Here is a 17267-nt window from a genome sequence, read left to right as displayed (position 1 = left end):
TTTACCCTCAGAAATGTTTTACCTTTTAGAATGATCATGATAGCTGAAACTCAATCTCAGCTGTAACCTTAGTTTTATGATCTCCAGGTCTCAACTGTATTTAACACAAGACAGCCTTAAGTCTGAACATATATAAACATAATTCTATGTTGTTCAGCAATTGGATTGGTCACATTTCAAAGTCGGACTTGTGTTTCACCAATAAAAAAAGTCTAAAGTCTTGTTCTGTGTTATTAAAATGCTTTGAGAATTAAACTCAAGATGGAGCTCAAAACCCAAAATAAGAGTGATGGGATACTTGGAGGTTATCTATGTCAAATATTAGCTTTATCGTACAGATACCAAGGTTCAAAAGACTTTGTAAGTTCTAGGACCCAAATTTTGTTGAAGCTGACAGTATGTTATTTATACTTGTATAATATCATTTAGTATTTTCATAGAAAACTAAATACTGTTTGGACAATTATGTAGAAAACATAATTTGCTAAATTTTATAAACTTTTTAATGTTGAAAATTTCAAGGCCTTGGGCATACATGTTGCAGTTCTGCAGTACAGCACCACATGTTGTCTTTATCCTGTTTTATTCTCATTCCTTACTAATAATTGATGTAGAGTATTCACCCTGGGTTGAAATATATGGCATTACCCCATATCAGCTTTGTTTGAAGATACATATCCCATCATGCTGTGCTGATGGAAGAATACTAGCAAGATGGACTCGGGTCACAATTGTTACTTCCAGTTCAATACCCGTGAATGTTGTCTGAGTCTATTTTAAGAGCATTTTTTCCTCTCATTGTTTAATGGTGTTACAAGAGATAGATTTAGGCACTGTTGTTATTACTATAAATGTAATTGTTAATTCTTTAGGATACGGGCATTATGGTGTGGTTGTATGTGTGTATTTCAGTGACAGTACACAGTGAGTAATGAATTATTGATGCTGACCTGGGAGTGAAATCTGACCTATTGCCTATCATGTGCTGAAAAATGGCATTAAACCCTACAACAACTGACCTATTGCACAGTGCTTTGTTTACAGCCCAGCCTCTGAAACACATGCTGGATAACCTATGACAAGAACTTTACCCTGAATTCATCTTTGAAGGTATTTTAGACTAATATATGATTTAATAAGTTTTGGGTACTGTGGAGAGTCAAGTACTGTGAAACAAATGTTGAGGCCATATAGCAAACAATAACTGTGATCTAAGTCCTGTATGATTAAAAATAAAGTTTAAAATGGTATCCCAAGTTTTTGTTAAAGCTAGACACATGAAATTTTAACATGTTGTGTATACTGACTGCTTTTAAAATAGAACTATCCAATTACAAATGTGAAAAAATTAAGCAGAAGTGAATTTTGTTATATATATTTTTTATTTTATGGGGAAAAAAACACTTTCATAGAGTAAGTGTGATTGATACTTGCTATTATCAGCATGTAAGCATTCCTAGACCTTGTACAAATTGCAATGTATACCTTGTACAAATTGCAATGATAGATATTTGTGAAATTCTGTCATCTTTCAAAGTAAGAATGAGGCCTTTATTAAAAACCATGAAGACATCTTTCTAGCTGATGTGCCTTTAGGTCATTATACTAATTATTATGGGTCCAAGCAGTTAATTTATGTGCTTATGATAGGGTGATACCTAATTATTATGGGTCAAAGCTGTTAATTTATGTGTCTATGATAGGGTGATATTAATTATTATGGGTCCAAGCAGTTAATTTATGTGTTTATGATAGGGTGATACCTAATTATTATGGGTCCAAGCAGTTAATTTATGTGCTTATGATAGGGGGATATTAATTATTATGGGTCCAAGCAGTTAATTTATGTGCTTATGATAGGGTGATACCTAATTATTATGGGTCAAAGCTGTTAATTTATGTGTCTATGATAGGGTGATATTAATTATTATGGGTCCAAGCAGTTAATTTATGTGTTTATAATAGGGTGATACCTAATTATTATGGGTCCAAGCAGTTAATTTATGTGCTTATGATAGGGGGATATTAATTAGTATGGGTCCAAGCAGTTAATTTATGTGTTTATAAGGTGATACCTAATTATTATGGGTCCAAGCAGTTAATGTATGGGTCTATGAAAGGATGATACCTAATTATTATGGGTCCAAGCAGTTGATTTATGTGTCTATGATAGGGTATACTAATTATTATGGGTCCAAGCAGTTAATTTATGTGTTTATGATAAGGTGATACCTAATTATTATGGGTCCAAGCAGTTAATGTATGGGTCTATGAAAGGATGATACCTAATCATTATGGGTCCAAGCAGTTGATTTATGTGTCTATGATAGGGTATACTAATAATTATGGGTCCAAGCAGTTAATTTATGTGCTTATGATAGGGTGATACCTAATTATTGTGGGTCCAAGTAGTTAATTTATGAGTTTATGATAGGGTGATACCTAATTAGTATGGGTCAAAGCAGTTAATTTATGTGTTTATGATAGGGTGATACCTAATTAGTATGGGTCCAAGCAGTTAATTTATGTGTCTATGATAGGGTATACTAATTATTATGGGTCCAAGCAGTTAATTTATGTGCTTATGACAGGGTGATACCTAATTACTGTGGGTCCAAGTAGTTAATTTATGAGTTTATAATAGGGAGATACCTAATTAGTATGGGTCAAAGCAGTTAATTTATGTTTATGATAAGGTGATACCTAATTAGTATGGGTGCAAGCAGTTAATTTATATGCTTATGATAGGGTGATACCTAATTAGTATGGGTCCAAGTAGTTAATTTATGTGTTTATGATAGGGTGATACCTAATTAGCATGGGTCCAAGCAGTTAATTTATGTGTTTATGATAAGGTGATACCTAATTATTATGGGTCCAAGCAGTTAATGTATGGGTCTATGAAAGGATGATACCTAATCATTATGGGTCCAAGCAGTTGATTTATGTGTCTATGATAGGGTATACTAATAATTATGGGTCCAAGCAGTTAATTTATGTGCTTATGATAGGGTGATACCTAATTATTGTGGGTCCAAGTAGTTAATTTATGAGTTTATGATAGGGTGATACCTAATTAGTATGGGTCAAAGCAGTTAATTTATGTGTTTATGATAGGGTGATACCTAATTAGTATGGGTCCAAGCAGTTAATTTATGTGTCTATGATAGGGTATACTAATTATTATGGGTCCAAGCAGTTAATTTATGTGCTTATGATAGGGTGATACCTAATTACTGTGGGTCCAAGTAGTTAATTTATGAGTTTATAATAGGGTGATACCTAATTAGTATGGGTCAAAGCAGTTAATTTATGTTTATGATAAGGTGATACCTAATTAGTATGGGTGCAAGCAGTTAATTTATATGCTTATGATAGGGTGATACCTAATTAGTATGGGTCCAAGTAGTTAATTTATGTGTTTATGATAGGGTGATACCTAATTAGCATGGGTCCAAGCAGTTAATTTATGTGTTTATGATAAGGTGATACCTAATTAGTATGGGTCCAAGCAGTTAATTTGTGTTTATGATAGGGTGATACCTAATTATTATGGGTCCAAGCAGTTAATTTATGTGTTTATGATAGGGTGATACCTAATTATTATGGGACCAAGCAGTTAATTTATGTTTATGATAGGGGGATATTAATTATTATGGATGCAAGCAGTTAATTTATGTGTTTATGATAGGGTGATACCTAATTAGTATGGGTCCAAGCAGTTAATTTATGTGTTTATGATAGGGTGATACCTAATTATTATGGGTCCAAGCAGTTAATTTATGTGTTTATGATAGGGTGATACCTAATTATTATGGGTCCAAGCAGTTAATTTATGTGCTTATGATAGGGTGATACCTAATTATTATGGGTCCAAGCAGTTAATTTATGTGTTTATGATAGGGTGATACCTAATTATTATGGGACCAAGCAGTTAATTTATGTGTTTATGATAGGGGGATATTAATTATTATGGGTGCAAGCAGTTGATTTATGTGTTTATGATACGGTGATACCTAATTAGTATGGGTCCAAGCAGTTAATTTATGGGTCTATGATATGGTGATACCTAATTAGTATGGGTCCAAGCAGTTAATTTATGGGTCTATGATAGGATGATACCTAATTATTATGGTTCCAAGCAGTTAATTTATGTGTCTATGATATGGTATACTAATTATTATGGGTCCAAGCAGTTGATTTATGTGCTTATGATAGGGTGATACCTAATTATTGTGGGTCCAAGTAGTTAATTTATGTGTTTATGATAGGGTGATACCTAATTAGTATGGGTCCAAGCAGTTAATTTATGTGTTTATGATAGGATGATACCTAATTAGTATGGGTCCAAGCAGTTAATTTATGTGTTTATGATAGGGTGATACCTAATTATTGTGGGTCCAAGTAGTTAATTTATGTTTATGATAGGGAGATACCTAATTAGTATGGGTCCAAGCAGTTGATTTATGTGTCTATGATAGGGTATACTAATTATTATGGGTCCAAGCAGTTAATTTATGTATTTATGATAGGTTAAAACATATTTGCTTGTACGGCTTTCAGTAATTGTTTACACAGTTATATCGTACCTAATGAGAGGATAGAGGTGAAAACTCAATATTAGAACCTACTCAGGTTGGCTACTAAGCTTTTTTCAAAATGTCAGCAAATGAAATATGTCAGAAGCAATATAGGTCAAAGGGATTAAATGTACTTTCCCCAAAACTATGTACCCTTGGTTGTAAGAAAACAAAAAACTGAAGTACGTTTAACACAAAACACATTTCATTTTTATTGTTCAGTATCATTAAGAATTTGATTGACAATGTGTGGCAATGTGGCACAAGTAGATATCCAGTTCTAACAAACCATTTTCCTTTATGCATTCTTAATGTCTAATAATAATTGTTAAGCAACACTCTAGATATTGCACCATGTTCTAACAGATTATTTGAATTTTATACAGCTGATCTTAATATGGTACAAATCCGACATGAACAAATGTCCATATGTCTTGGAATGTCTTGAATCAGAATTTCATGTTCAGTACGTCATGTAGGATCTCACTGTATCAATATTTGATCTGTAACGCACATATCTGGCTGTATGCACTTAAAATATTCAAAAATGTTATTTCCATCATGAATATGCTTATGTGTGGTAATATATTTTAATTTAATAGTTTGACAGTGCGGTATTATAGCATTGGCTGATATCACATTCCAATGGATCATTCAACTTGATAATTGTTAATCAACACTCATAAAAATATAATATAAATGTTCAAACAGATCATTTGAATTTTGTTTGTACAGTTGATCTGGTATATGTCTCTAACACGCAAATGCCCATTCTTGTTTTCAAGTTTTGTGGATCAGAATTTCACATTTAGTTGATGATATAGGACCTATTGGTACCAATAGTTGATGATATTGGATCTGTTGGTATCTATAGTTAATGATATAGGATCTATTGGTACCTATAGTTGATGATATAGAAGATCATTGGTACCTATAGTTGATGATATTGGATCTATTAGTACCTATTGTGGGGGTGTGGTGGTGGTTGTCTAGGGGTGGGGTTCTTCTTATAGACTTTAACGAATTATGAGAAGTTCCCCTGGTCCTTATTCAGAAGGTTAATTCTGGACACTATATTATTTATTGACGAAATATATTTATGGCTACGAGCCCCCAGTCAGCAATGCCGACAGTTAAATTAAAAGAAATACAAAGATGAAATTTAAACAATAACAATTTAATAAATGAAATTTAAAAGAATTTAAAGTAATCAATGTCTCTCTTTCACCCAATGATCCCTTTGATCATCATTTGAGTTCACAGTGTGAGGAGATTTTTCCCTTCTTGAGTGCTACTCATCTAAATCTCTTCGTTCCCTTGTCTTTCTCTCCTTTCGTGATCTCCACTTCCGCTTCCTCTTCTATAATCCTTGTTCCTTGCCGTTATCTTGACTTCCGGTTCCTCTTCTAGTATCCGGAACCCTTGACGATATCCCTTGAGGTCACCCGAAATTCACTCGGTATCTCTCACCGTCACCCGAAATTCTCTGAACTTCTCTCGTCCCCCGAAATTCTCTGAAATTCTTTCGTCCCCCGAAAGCTTCCTGTTGAAAGGTATAATGCATTAGCATAGGGTTATAAAAATCTTCCCTCACACTACGTCACTGAACTGAACCATCAGTTTAAGGCGGGACATTTGGGTCGCGCATGCGCACACATCGAAATTCCCATACACTTCCGCCGCTTACAAAAATGGCGCCATAACACAATCACACAAAGGATTCAAATATCTACATACTGAGCCCTATCAGTATATACATACAAAATATTTTAAATACGATTGTACTAAAATATTACTACGATTAGTAATATGACTATCTATATATTTATATATATTTATATATATTTCCTACACAAGCGTACCAAATCCACAGTATTCACATTCAAATGGTGATAAACGGCAATCCGTTACTCAATGGCAAAATCTATCATTACGTAAACAAATTTCTTGTCTACCAAAATATAACTACGCAAAGAATTACAATATTAATTCTTATAGCGGCTAGCGAGCAATACAATTCTTCACAAATACAAATCGTCCTTTCAAAAGGGCGTAAACGTAATAATCCACGAAATAATATGCACACATATTACTAGCGAAAGAAGAGAACATTTTCGCCTCACAAATAAGGTGTACATAGTAACATTATGAATAATGATGCAACGAATCAACATCGTAATCAATCGTAAACAAAAGTACTAGCTAAAGTCATGAAAAAAATGCAAAATATTAAGGTCATAATTAACTATTCATACTTCAATACAAGTAAAATGTATACATACGACAAATTCTCTTCAATTAACAGCAGTCGTATCAAGCAGAATCAACGTAACATCAAACTTACCTGATCGAAGCTATTTCATGAATTTCCTAAATTCCGCCAATTTTTACGAATGGCTAACGGAGTGTGTGTCACTGCGACTCTTAAACACCAACTGACGAATTTCAGGCTTGTACAAGTCTTATGTCAATTTCTCGAATCAAGTCCCACCTACAACGCATCCCGATTGGATGGCGACGGACTCTGGTCATTTGATCGAACTGTCAATCATAAAAATGTCAGTCTGTGTGTCCCCATGTACTGTCCAGCCTACCATTGTCGGCTTCCGGCTCTTTGAAGTTGTCTACGTCACGTGTTCCCATGTACAAAGATTCCCGCCAGATTTCCACTCAAGAGCTCAAACAAAGACTGGGTTACGTAAGAGGATTAGCCAACTTAGGCACTTGGAAAAACAAAGCTTACCTGGCTCCACTTACAGACTTATAAATACATGTATAATACAAGGGGTTGGGGTAAAACATCACATCCCCCCACGCTTGAGAATAAAATCAGGATTTTATTCACTCAAACTAAAAAAGCAAAAGCGTTACACGATATAAAGAACAAAATCAGCAAAATGAACTAAATGCTAAACTGAGTATGAACACGAAAATATAACAAATGATCTATATCATTTCGGCGCTTCTACTCATGAAATCTGCGCCTACGTTTTCAGATCCTTTCACGTATCTGATCTGCATCTGGTACTGCTGTAAAAACAGCGACCATCGCATCAATCGACCATTGGACAACTTTGCCTGCGCCAGATAGGCGAGTGGTTGGTGGTCGGTCTCCAATATGAACTTACGTCCATATAGGTATCGCTCGAACCGTGATATGCCGAACACGATTCCAAGACATTCCCTCTCCGATACTGAGTAATTCTTCTCGGCAGCAGACAACTTCCGGCTGCCGTATGCGACAGGAAAAAGCGTCTTGTCATGCTCCTGGAGCAGTACTGCTCCCAGTCCCGTGTCGCATGCATCGGTGCGCAGAACGAATTCTTTATCCAAGTCCGGTAGACGAACAACTGCGTCGGATGTAAGTCTATCCTTTAGCGTTTGGAATGCGTGCTCACACGCATCTGTCCAAACGAACTTACTCGGGGTCCGTTTCTTGGTTAGGTCAGACAACGGGCCCGCAATCGCGCTGAAATTAGCGACATACCTCCGGTAATATCCGGCCAGTCCCAGGAATGACCTCACTTCCGTTTTCGTGGTGGGGCGTGCGGCGTTTCTCAACTGCTCCACCTTCGACTTCTCTGGAGACAGCGTGCCTTGGCTCAGGGTATGTCCTAAATAGTCTAATGTCCTGAAACCAAGGTGACATTTGGAAGGGCGGGCTGTCAAGCCCTCCTGACGTAGCCGCTCCAAAACGTCAGCTAACAGAGCGAGGTGTTCACCCCATGTCTCTGTAGCTAACAAGAGGTCATCCATGAAGTTGTGGACACCCCTATCGCGCAAGGGCTCCAACAACTTCCGCATCATTCTGGTAAAGACGCTGGGCGCGTTTTGTACCCCGAACGGCATCACCAACCATTGGTATGTCCCGTCGGGAGTAGCAAAAGCAAGCTTCGGTCGGTCTTCTTTCCTTACCGGAATTTGCCAATACCCCTTGGACAAATCCAGTTTGGAAAAATATTTCGCTTTCGAGACCGAAGCGAAGATATGTTCGGGGTCAGGTAGCATTTCAACTTGAAATTCTGTCACCTGATTCAGCTTCCGGTAGTCGACGCAGAACCGATGGGTGCCGTCCTTCTTCTGCACTAAGACTACTGGTGAGCTGTACGGAGAGTCGGCAGGTTCGATTACTCCCAGAGCAATCATCTGCTCGATTTCTTCCCTTACAACTTGTCGTTTCGCGTGGGGCAAGGGGTAGGGTTTACGCTGAACTGGTCGGTCGTCCACCATCTTTAACCCGAACTCGACAAGCGTCGTCCTCCCGGGTTTTTCGGTTAGCACGTCGGAATATCCGGCCAGCAAGGTCTCTATCTCGTTCCGCTGCCCTTCAGTTAACATGGGGTCACACTCCACGTCCGACGGAGTCTCGGCCCTCGTTAATGGACAGCTCGGGACAGTGTTAGCACCTTCCGTATCGCCTTCGATATCCTCGGTGACTATCGCTGCGACAACAAAATCGCTGGCGGTCTCCCTTTCCCGGTACCTCTTGAGCAAATTGGCATGGTACAATTTCTCTTTCGTCGGTAGCTGTATCCGGTAGGTTTGACCTCCGACCTTCTTGGTGACGACGTATGGACCCCTCCAGGAAACTTGCAACTTGTTGTGTTCCTGGGGCAACAACAACAACACTTTGTCCCCTACTTCAAACTGACGTGGTTTTGCGCGCTTATTGTAATTTTTCGCCTGTTGCGCCTTAGCTCGTTTGAGGTTTTCTTGCGCGAGAGAACAAACCTCTTCCAGTTTGTTGCGCAAGTCCGCGACGTATTGGTAGGTAGTGCGTACTTCCTCTACAGCGTGGTCGTCTGTCCACAGCTGTCTCAGTACGGCGATTGGGCCGCGTACGGTTCTCCCGTACAAGAGTTCAAAGGGAGAGAACCCCAAACTCGCTTGCGGTACTTCCCGGTATGCAAAAAGCATGGCCGGAATATACCGGTCCCAATCCTTGGGGCGGCCTTCGCACAATTTCTTGAGCGTGTTTTTCAAGGTCCCATTAAACCGTTCGACCAATCCGTTACATTGGGGGTGATACGGTGTAGTCGTGAGGTGTTTAATCGACATGAGGCGATTCACCTCCGCCATCACACGACTCATAAATTGTGTTCCTTGATCGGTCAAGATCTCGTCGGGCACTCCGACTCTTGACCAGATCGCAAACAGAGCTTCCGCGACGGTTTCCGTGTCAATGTTACGCAAAGCAACGGCCTCCGGATAGCGTGTAGCATAATCGACAACCGTTAAAATATATCGATTTCCGTGCGCAGACGCGGGTTTTATCGGTCCGATTAAATCCATGGCAACACGTCTAAATGGTTCATCGATAAGGGGCGTACTCCCCAAAGGGATGGGTCGCTGATCCGTTTTCGGTGCCATTCTCTGGCATTTGTCACAGGAGAGACAGAACCGTTTTACGTCTCCCTGGACCCCTGGCCAGTAAAACTCTTTTACAAGACGGTCACGCGTCTTAGCAATTCCCATGTGTCCACCCATGAGACTCTCGTGTGCAAGTTTCAGTACTTCGCAACGCTTTTCCTTTGGCACGACGACTTGCTTGAAGTGTTCGTTGTGTTTCCTGGCGTGGCGATACAAGATTCCCTTCTTGTAGACAAACTTCACCGCGCCGTTCGGAGTTTCCCTTTCTGTTCCCGCTTCTGCGTGTTTGTGCAACTGCGCCAGAGTTGCGTCCTCCTGTTGCAGCTTCCTTAACTCCGCTGGAATAACATTACTAACCGGTGTCGATGTAACTTGGATTGGCTTTTGTTTCGGCTGTCGACTCATGGCCCTGGTTTCAACAGCACTCACTGGCATAGGTGTGCAGGTTTCGGGGTTCGGCTGGGGTAACACATAACGGCAACCCAATATGACGTCATGTGATAGCCCCTCCAAGCAAGCAGCTTCAATTTTCCCCTTCACGTATGGTGAATCGAGGTCAATGACAGCTACTGGTAATGAGTCACGCGCGCAGTTCGCGTACTGAACTTCTATTACCTCCCCTGTATAGTCCTCCGGCTTGACATATTTCTTGTCGACAAGCGCGGGGACGCTGCACCCAGTGTCATACAAGATGGTGGCGCCTTCACCATTGACAGTTGCGGCCGCAAGGTTGGCTGGGTTGCGACTCGCTTCCGGCACACCTTCCTTCTTAGCTACGACATTCACCTGGGTCTGCCTGCCCTTGGGACAGTCCCTGGCAAAATGCCCCAGGCGCTTGCAATTAAAACATGTCGGCGGCCCTCGCCGACTTGCAAGTCCTGGTTTCGTGGGTGAGGCCTGTCCAGGTCGATAGGCGGCAGCCCTACCTGTAGGTGCCCCTCCGACCTTCCCGTCGCCCTGACGGTTACGGACAGCCGGCTCAACCTCCCCCATACGACGCGACTCAGAGGGTCGGGGTCGGTCAGTAACCCCGGAACCTCCACTCTTCGAGTGCGCCTGCTCGTATCGCTCCGCCATGTTAGCGATCTCTTCGAGCGTCCGGTGTTCTCTTTCTGCTAAGAAAACTGTCAACTCGCGACGGTAAGTACCCAGGACATGTTCCTTGAGTATTACCTCGCGTAGCCCTTCGTACGTGCGTTCGACTTCGGCCATTTTCATCCACTTCTCAAATAAACCTCGAACACGGTTGTGGAATTGAGAGTGGGTCTCTGTTACCTTTTTCACCGAGTCCCGGAAAAGTTTCCGGTAAGTCTCGGCGGTCAGCCGATAATGGCAGAGAAGCGCCTTCTTGAGGGCAGTGTAGTCATCAGCCTCTTCTGCAGTTAAGCCGTGGTAGACTTCCCGAGCTGCACCTTGCAAAAAGGCTGAGACATTAATGGCCCAGTGCTGTTCAGGGACCTGATGAGCGCGTGCGAGTTTCTCAAACTGGACGAGAAAATCGTCAATAGCCTCCTCCCTATCATTGAAGCGTGACATGTTGATCTGGACTATCCGGTGGTCGATGGAAGGTCGGCCGGTTGTTCCAGAGCTTGTACTGGCGTCGTCCCGTCCGTTGGTCCTAGCTCCAACTCTGACCTTTTCCATCTCCAGAGTGTGAGCGAGTCTGGCTAGCTCCAGCTCTTTCTGGGCGTCTCGGTCCGCTGCTATCTTGGCTAACTCTTGGTCCGCTGCTATCTTGGCTAACTCTTGGTCCGCTGCTATCTTGGCTAGTTCTCTCTGGGCTTCTCGGTCCGCGGCTATCTTGGCTAACTCTTGGTCCGCTGCTATCTTGGCTAGTTCTCTCTGGGCTTCTCTTTCCGCTGCTTTTTCGGCCTTCCATTCCTTGATCCTTTCTTCTATAAAGGTTGCCAGGCGATCTCCCTCGTATCCAAGATCTTCCGACCCCATGGCGCGGTATTCCTTTATCATTTGTCGTTCGGTAGCCATTATACTAATGTAAAGTGATACCTTGTCTCAAAATTCAAACAATATACAGATATTTGTAATACCAGTTTAAATACTTACCTGTCGACAACAACTAGTTTCGTTCAGGTAAGATATTTGTTCGATATCTGTTTCACACGTACTGCTATGAATGGAAGATCTACAAAGCCTGCACATATGACAATAAAAATACAAGATGAGAAAATCACAAAATTTCAAATACAAAGAATGGAAAATATCTCACACTGTTCACTAATACTTCTACCAATAACTTTAAGTCCCAAAATAATATATATGTCTAATTCATATCCCGGACGAAGCGCCCACTGTGGGGGTGTGGTGTGGTTGTCTAGGGGTGGGGTTCTTCTTATAGACTTTAACGAATTATGAGAAGTTCCCCTGGTCCTTATTCAGAAGGTTAATTCTGGACACTATATTATTTATTGACGAAATATATTTATGGCTACGAGCCCCCAGTCAGCAATGCCGACAGTTAAATTAAAAGAAATACAAAGATGAAATTTAAACAATAACAATTTAATAAATGAAATTTAAAAGAATTTAAAGTAATCAATGTCTCTCTTTCACCCAATGATCCCTTTGATCATCATTTGAGTTCACAGTGTGAGGAGATTTTTCCCTTCTTGAGTGCTACTCATCTAAATCTCTTCGTTCCCTTGTCTTTCTCTCCTTTCGTGATCTCCACTTCCGCTTCCTCTTCTATAATCCTTGTTCCTTGCCGTTATCTTGACTTCCGGTTCCTCTTCTAGTATCCGGAACCCTTGACGATATCCCTTGAGGTCACCCGAAATTCACTCGGTATCTCTCACCGTCACCCGAAATTCTCTGAACTTCTCTCGTCCCCCGAAATTCTCTGAAATTCTTTCGTCCCCCGAAAGCTTCCTGTTGAAAGGTATAATGCATTAGCATAGGGTTATAAAAATCTTCCCTCACACTACGTCACTGAACTGAACCATCAGTTTAAGGCGGGACATTTGGGTCGCGCATGCGCACACATCGAAATTCCCATACACTTCCGCCGCTTACAAAAATGGCGCCATAACACAATCACACAAAGGATTCAAATATCTACATACTGAGCCCTATCAGTATATACATACAAAATATTTTAAATACGATTGTACTAAAATATTACTACGATTAGTAATATGACTATCTATATATTTATATATATTTCCTACACAAGCGTACCAAATCCACAGTATTCACATTCAAATGGTGATAAACGGCAATCCGTTACTCAATGGCAAAATCTATCATTACGTAAACAAATTTCTTGTCTACCAAAATATAACTACGCAAAGAATTACAATATTAATTCTTATAGCGGCTAGCGAGCAATACAATTCTTCACAAATACAAATCGTCCTTTCAAAAGGGCGTAAACGTAATAATCCACGAAATAATATGCACACATATTACTAGCGAAAGAAGAGAACATTTTCGCCTCACAAATAAGGTGTACATAGTAACATTATGAATAATGATGCAACGAATCAACATCGTAATCAATCGTAAACAAAAGTACTAGCTAAAGTCATGAAAAAAATGCAAAATATTAAGGTCATAATTAACTATTCATACTTCAATACAAGTAAAATGTATACATACGACAAATTCTCTTCAATTAACAGCAGTCGTATCAAGCAGAATCAACGTAACATCAAACTTACCTGATCGAAGCTATTTCATGAATTTCCTAAATTCCGCCAATTTTTACGAATGGCTAACGGAGTGTGTGTCACTGCGACTCTTAAACACCAACTGACGAATTTCAGGCTTGTACAAGTCTTATGTCAATTTCTCGAATCAAGTCCCACCTACAACGCATCCCGATTGGATGGCGACGGACTCTGGTCATTTGATCGAACTGTCAATCATAAAAATGTCAGTCTGTGTGTCCCCATGTACTGTCCAGCCTACCATTGTCGGCTTCCGGCTCTTTGAAGTTGTCTACGTCACGTGTTCCCATGTACAAAGATTCCCGCCAGATTTCCACTCAAGAGCTCAAACAAAGACTGGGTTACGTAAGAGGATTAGCCAACTTAGGCACTTGGAAAAACAAAGCTTACCTGGCTCCACTTACAGACTTATAAATACATGTATAATACAAGGGGTTGGGGTAAAACATCACACCTATAGTTGATGATATAGGATCTATTGGTACCTATAGTTGATGATATAGGATCTATTGGTACCTATAGTTGATGATATAGGCTCTATTGGTACCTATAGTTGATGATATAGGATCTATTGGTACTTATAGTTGATCTGTGAGGCACATAATTGGCTTTGTTCACATGCAATATCCAAAATGTTATCAATTCCGTCTGGAATTAACTTACTTATGGTAATATCTTTTAATTTAGAACAGTTCACCTAACTTCTCTGTATACTGGTGTGTACCAATTGTTGCACCAATGATCAAACCTCATTATCCCGATGTTGCCATAAACTTTATGATAGCTAGTGTACCTTATTTGTTATTTAGCATGTAAACTTTATGATAGCTAGTGTACCTTATTTGCTATTTAGCTTTATGATAGCTAGTGTACCTTATTTGTTATTTAGCATGTAAACTTTATGATAGCTAGTGTACCTTATTTGTTATTTAGCATGTAAACTTTATGATAGCTAGTGTACCTTATTTGTTATTTAGCTTTATGATAGCTAGTGTACCTTATTTGTTATTTAGCATGTAAATTTTATGATAGCTAGTGTACCTTATTTGTTATTTAGCATGTAAACTTTTTGATAGCTAGTGTACCTTATTTGCTATTTAGCAAGTAAACTTTATGATAGCTAGTGTACCTTATTTGTTATTTAGCATGTAAACTTTATGATAGCTAGTGTACCATATTTGTTATTTAGCTTAATGGAAGCTAGTGTACCTTATTTGTTATTTAGCATGTAAACTTTATGATAGCTAGTGTACCTTATTTGTTATTTAGTTTTATGATAACTAGTAAACCTTATTTGTTATTTAGCTTGATGATAGCTAGTGTACCTTATTTTTTATTTAGCTTGATGATAGCTAGTGTACCTTATTTGTTATTTAGCATGAAAATGGCTGATCATAATCTGATACACATACTTCTTGAAACCTCATTTTAAAGATGAATAGTTTCTTTAATGCTTCACATTTCTGAGTATCACTAAGTCAAGTTTGATATTTTTACACCGCTGCTTGCACCTTTAATGTCTAGCACATTTTAACTTCATTTACATGCATCTTACTGTTCTCTGTGATTAAGTGAAACATGTTATATCTTTTCAGATCAAGCCTGGTATCTGGAACAAGGAGAAATAGTTGGATTAATTTGGAAGCTCTCCAATAGTTAGGTGGGGATACCAAGATTTCATTAAGACATATCCAATGTACCTGCCATAAGTGACCATGGTTAGTTCATATTACTACATTAATATATAGCACCTCAAAGACATGGCTTAGGTCTTCATGAGAGAGATGAGAACCATTGTTCAGGAAGGTAGAGCCTCCCTGGAGCTGTATTTTCCTATCATTTTCTTGCTTTTTGTGGTTATTAACGTGTTCCATCCAGTGGGAAAATTGAGCATGCTATTATTTATACTAAAAACTGACTGAATACCTGACACAATAAATGTGGAACTTAGCACTTGCCATTCTTTCTTTAGTGTGTTTACATACGTAATATTTGAACAGGCATATTGCAATTTGTTAAAAAAATCACTGTGAGCTATCTTACTTCACTACTGCTGGATAAAACATTATAAGTTGCACAGACTCATGCTAGCACCTGTTTTTAAAACCATTTATCAGTAAATTTTACTGTCTAAAAATGTGCATCTGAATTTTAAATATTTTATGAAAATTTAATTTTTCATTAAAATTTAGTTTTTTAGCTTTAATGTTTGTTTAAATTTCTATACAATTTCATTTATCAATGTTTTATATTTCAAACATATTTTCAGAGAGAATTTATATTGTAATACAATTAAGTTTTCATTGCATTGAAAAATTAATATAATTAATGAAGATAAAGCAAATTTAGTTATGGTTTCTCAAGAGCACTTGGTCCAAAACTTGCACCCTGTGCAACAACAGCACTACACACATTCAGACAGTTGGCATACATCTTGTTTGCTCTGAAATTCAAAAAGACTTTGTGTGTAAAGTTGAAATTGGTGTGGCATGCAAATATATAAAATGGCCAAACATAATTTTGCAGATAGGACAATTATGACATATCAGTCCCTAACCCTCCACCTTTATCTGCTACTAAGATAAACCTCTGTATGATAAATAGAACCAAACTAATGCATGACATCCAAGAAAACCTAACAACTTGCTTACCTCCTACAACAGAACAACTCGATAACTGCCTGCATTCATTGTTCGACAAACATGCCCCAGCTACCAAGTGCAGAGTATCAATTCAAAAGTGTTCTCCTGGTAAAGTAGTGTTTGGGACCACTGCTCAAATAGACCGCCGTAAAGCTGAAAGGCTTTGGTTTTCCACCAGAATCACTATTCATAAGCAAATCTACAAAGGGGCTAAGAAGAATGTCACAGATATAGTCCATGCAGTGAAATCAGCCCACTACACTACTAAGACCATGGAAAGTTCCAGCTGCAAAGAGCTCTTCGAGATTACGAACAAGCTATTGTCAAGGAACAAATCTACACCACTTCCAACCACCTTCTCTACAGTCGACCTTCTGAATATGTTTGCAAATTTCTTCCGTGACAAAGTACTAACCATTAGAGAAAAGCTTGACACCACAATTTCTATTGACTCATCATCACTATACAGTTGGGATACAGAATTTGAGCGGCAGCCATTAGCAGCATTTGAACCGGTCTCTATGGATTTCGTACATACAATCCTGATGAAGAGTGTACCAAAGTCATGTGAACTTGATCCAATTCCAACATCACTGCTGCTTGAGTGCTTAGATCCAGTATTGCTTTCACTAACTGATGTTATTAATACCTCTCTCTCGTCAGGGGAATTCCCATCATTTTTCAAAACTGCCATTGTAAAGCCATTGCTGAAGAAACCAACACTAGACAATAATGATTTAAAGAACTACCACCCAGTTTCTAATCTCCCATTCATATAAAAAATCTTAGAAAAGGTTGTTCTATCCCAGCTTGTATCTCATCTGAATTCAAACAGTCTTTTTAGCAATGTACAATCTGCATATTGCCCTTGCCACAGTACTGAAACTACTCTTTTAAAAGTAGTTAATGACATTCTCTCTAATCTGGATAGCGGAAAGATTACAGTCCTCACCCTCCTTGAATTGTCTACAGCATTTGACATAATAGAC

General features: G+C 39.1%; 1 protein-coding gene across 1 annotated transcript in view; it reads left to right on the top strand.

Annotated features, from left to right (window-relative positions):
* Nucleotides 1-16084, top strand: part of LOC149779908 (uncharacterized) — a 44682-nt gene extending 28598 nt beyond the window's left edge. Inside the window, exon 8 of the mRNA XM_089936600.1 lies at nt 15232-16084. The gene's annotated coding sequence lies outside the window, so the exon portion shown is untranslated. The remainder of the gene's footprint in view (nt 1-15231) is intronic.
* The last annotated feature ends 1183 nt before the right edge of the window (nt 16085-17267 follow it).

The sequence above is a fragment of the Sinohyriopsis cumingii genome, chromosome 16 (assembly GCF_028554795.1).
Source record: "Sinohyriopsis cumingii isolate HCF-2022 chromosome 16, ASM2855479v2, whole genome shotgun sequence".
NCBI lineage: Eukaryota > Metazoa > Mollusca > Bivalvia > Unionida > Unionidae > Sinohyriopsis > Sinohyriopsis cumingii.
The sequence above is the reverse complement of the archived record's forward strand: the minus strand, read 5'-3'. Positions and strand labels throughout refer to the sequence as shown.